This window comes from Lathyrus oleraceus, chromosome 6 (assembly GCF_024323335.1).
Source record: "Lathyrus oleraceus cultivar Zhongwan6 chromosome 6, CAAS_Psat_ZW6_1.0, whole genome shotgun sequence".
NCBI classification, from domain to species: Eukaryota; Viridiplantae; Streptophyta; class Magnoliopsida; order Fabales; family Fabaceae; genus Lathyrus; species Lathyrus oleraceus.
In genome coordinates this window covers 496,093,600-496,098,125 of record NC_066584.1, presented here as the reverse complement: position 1 = coordinate 496,098,125, position 4,526 = coordinate 496,093,600, and positions in this window count along the sequence as shown.

The following is a 4,526-nucleotide window of genomic DNA, read 5'->3' as shown; positions in this document are numbered from 1 at the left end:
TTTACCCTTCATTTTTCCTGGAAGCATACGCTTTACACCTCATGCATGCATTCATTCTTAGGTCATTTAACATTAGATACATTGCATTTTATCATGTCAATCAGAATTAGATCCAAGAAACTTTATTTTAAAAAAATAAATAAATTAAAAATAAATAAATAAAAATAATAATAAATAAATAAAAGAAAAAATCTCAGACTTGGACCTCTCTCAAAAGCCCACTAAGCTACCAATATTAGGCTATAAATACTAGAGTTTCAGTGAAACAAATATTCATGCTATTCCTATTACCCTGAGGAAAAAGATAGTGAGAGAAGAGCTAACAGAGTTCAGAGCAGCCTCCAAATCCTGAAGGAAACTCAACTGCACAGAATCACCTCTGCCTCACATAAACCCTAAAGATTGTTTTGTAAACCTCATGGGTGCAACTCAGTTTCAATCAAGCTCTCCAATTAGGTTTACCCTATATCCATCATCTTTATGCCTTTAATTTTAATGCTCTAAATGTATGCGGTATTATGGGTGAATTTGATACCCTTTTGATGCATGTCTTTTTTGTGAATTTTAATGGCATGATTCATGTGGTTATATTTTGATTTGGGGGCAACCCTTGATTACCCTATTTTTTTTGTCTCTAACCTGTTTGTTGAGTTTTTGTGAGGGCTCACATGACTTTTGCAGGGATAACTTGCGTGGTTTTCCACTTTATTTGTGGGATACCCCCCTGGAGGTTTCATTCCGATTACCTGTACTGACTCACTTTCTTTGATGGTGTTTAGCTTGGAAGGATCCCTGGGTTTCCCATTCCTCTAACTGCTGTTACTTCGGATCTTTATCCGTGTGATACTTTTACATTTTTTCCGCATTTTACTGCTTTCCTAGCTGGAAGACCTCGATAGGAGGCAATGTTTTTTGTGTGTTTTTTTTTTACAGGTTCCTTCGTCAAGGACTGCCTTTTTGCATGAGTTCACCAAACCCTAACCCTTCATTGATTTTTCTTCTCCTAAACACACGTTTACTCCTTCTACTACAGGTGAGTAAGTCTCCAAAGGTCGAGCATCTGGTAGATTGCGTAGTAACGTCGTTCGTCCAAAACCCACTCCATAACCCCGTAGTTAGCCGAACTACGGCTTGCTCTGATTCTCATTCCAGATGAGATACGTAGGCCTAAGACGCGATGTCTTAGCGAGCACACATCCCCCCAACCCATAGGTTAGCCGAGCTACGAAGACTCTGATTCTCATATTCATATGAGATACGTATGCAGTGGATGCGACATCCGCGCGAGTCATTTTCATTTAACCCTTTTTTTTTTGTAAACAGCACAAGATAAACTCACACCCTTTAGACAAGAACTACAAAGTGGATCCCGTAGAGTACTACGGATGCGTAGGGGTGCTAATACCTTCCCTTCGCATAACCGACTCCCGAACCCAAGATTTGGTTGCGAGACCCCGTCTTGTCCTTTCCTTTTTCAGGTTTACTTTGAGCGTTTCCTTTCCCTCCTTTGGGATAAATAACGCACGGTGGCGACTCTTCTGTCATTTTCTTTCGCCGGTTGTTTTTTCGCACACTGTATTTTTCAGGTTGCTACAGCTGGCGACTCTGCTGGGGACACTAAGAAGTTGACCTCTTGCTGGTCCATCTTCCCTAAGCGAGTCCCTCCTAGCTTGTGTGATTTCTTGTTTATTGGGTGTTCATGCTTTTGTACATTTATTACTTACCTGCTTGCATTCATCTGTTGTATCTGTTGGATCTGTTTGTTTGTTTGTTGGGATGGGGTGTTCTATGAGAGATAAGCCCATTACCCAGGCTTGAGTGTACACACAGGTTTTAGAGTGGATAATCATGAGGCTTGCGTGGCGTGTTGCTACGTTAAGTCGTTCGTGAAGAACCACACCCAGACGAGGTTTCTTTTGGATATATTATGTCTTACGGGTGTTCCGTAACGGCAAGATGTTCCTCTAGAAATCGTCGACTCTGGTGACCATTTCCCGAGAACTCAGTCGAGGCCTCTCCTCTGAGACGTGATTATGTTAGCTCTGGTGGGCGCATTCTCGCTGCTCAATCCGAGGACCCCGAGACTGGGAACTTGTTTTAGGATGTCCTGTTGAGGGGAGTCAATGGAGGTCTTTTGTCCCGTAATAATGCCAAACCTTCAGTGGTAAACGTATTATTCGCGACTGAAGGGCTGAAGCTGGCGAACTTCTGTTCTTAGAACCTACCAGTGAGGGGCGGGCTAAATTCAGGAAACCTTAACCTCCAACCAACCCGGTTTTCTGGAGCAAAGCTTTGATCTTGTATTATATTCTTTAGTGGGTTTTCTCTTCAGACAGTGCAACCTGACAGATGTTCAAGCAGATACAGCGATCCTGATTCCCATGCCACTGCACTGCATTCACATCATTTTGCATCACATCATTTTGCATTCATAATCATTCACACATGTTTATCCATTTCTGTGGGGTTTATATCTTCTTCTTGATTCTAGTCGGGGTTTTTCTGGTACTTTTTAAAAGGGATATTTTATCTGATGAGAGACTGGAATCAAGGGGGTAGAATACCTTTTGGATTTGATAAACATGTCATTGCATTTGCATATCCATAGCATGTCTTGCATAACAGGTACTGCCGCAGTGTTCTCAATTGTTTGGTGTTTCATCAGCAGGATAGCTGACTCAAGCAGAGCTCGCTGAGATGAGGATCCGCATGACCCAATTCATGGATGTGGTTCAAGGGGTGGCTCAGGGCCAGCAAGAGCTCAGACAGATGATGCAGAGGAATCCCGCCGCTACTCAACCAGAGACATTGGATGATCCTCCAGCTGGAGAGGCTAATGGTCCCAATGGACCGGGGCCTATCCCGATCCCACATGTCAACCTTGATCAACAGCTCGTCCACGATGATCAGGCCGATCAATTCCCCCTACTTCAGGAAGACTTTGGCATGGGCCATGGCATGGACCCCATGTTTAGAAGATTAGAGGAGAGGCTGAAAGCTGTGGAAGGACAGAATCCTCTGGGAGTAGATGTTGCTAACTTGGGGCTGGTCCCAAGTGTGAGAGTGCCACCGAAATTCAAAGTCCCGGTCTTTGACAAATACAATGGCAGCTCTTGCCCCAAAACTCACGTGCAAGCCTATTTCCGTAAAATGGTTGCATACTCTGATGACGAGAAGCTACTTATGTACTTCTTCCAGGACAGCCTGGTTGGGGCATCCTTGGAATGGTACATGAGGCTGGATAGAGCCCACATCCGTTGCTGGAGGGATTTGGCGGAGGCTTTCGTGAAGCAGTATCAGTATAATGCAGACATGGCTCCGGACATAACTCAACTTCAGAATCTGTCTCTTAAAAGCAATGAGTGCTTCAGGGAATACGCTCAACGCTGGAGGGAGATAGCTTCCCGTGTTCAGCCTCCTATGTTGGAAAAGGAAATGGCCAACATGTTCATGAATACGCTGCCTGGACCTTATCTGGAGCTTCTGGTGGGGTGCAATGCCTCCAACTTTGCTGATGTGGTCTCTACCAGAGAGAGGGTGGAGAATTACCTGAAGACCTGCAAGATCCAAAATGGAGTTGGATCTTCATCAGGGGTAAAAAAGTTGTTCATTGGAGGGCATAAGCAGAGAGAGGGGGGAGTGAATTCTTCGACTTCCTATCAGAATAGAGGTGTTAGAAGGAACAATTTCCAGAATTATCATCAACAACCGTATGTTGCGGCTGTGACCATTCCAGCTGCAGCACCACTACAACAACAACAACCACAACTTCAACCAGCTCAGTACCAACAGCAGCAACAACCGGGTAACAGACCCGCCTATCAACAGAGGCAAAGGATGATGGACCGGCGTTTCGACACCCTTCCAATGTCGTACGCTCAGTTGCTTTCTAGTCTTCAACAACTACAACTTGTGCAATTGCGCACTCTGGCTCCTCCTGTTGGTAGACTTCCGGTGGGTTACGACGCCAACGCTAGGTGTAGCTTCCACTCTGGGACACCTGGCCATAACATTGAGAACTGCAAAGCTTTTAAGCACGTAGTTCAGGACCTCATAGATTCAAAAGCCATCAACCTTGCACCGGCTCCTAATGTCGTCAACAATCCCATGCCGCAGCATGGTGGTGCAAACATTAATATGATGGAAGGAAAAGCCAAGTCCATTAAGGATGTGTTGAAGTTGAAGACTCCATTGTTGGATATCAAAGGATGCTTGCTGAAGGCCGGTGTTTTCCCCGGTTGTGGGAAGGATTGTTTGGATTGTGCCACTCAGAGTGGAGGTCGTTTTAAGCTACAGCAGGGTATCCAAGCCTTGCTCGACAAAGGTATCCTCCAGGTTGAAGATTTGTCTGTCCAAGAGTCTGTGGAAGGGGTTGAGGAAGAAGTGTTTGAAGATGCTACTGATGAATTCGCAGATGTTGTTCCTGTTAATTTTGTGATTCCCAGTGAGGTCTCTGCGGTTAACAATGAAGATGGGGATAGTGATTGCGACATCGACAACGGGGTGCGTCCGAGGATCCCGGGTGA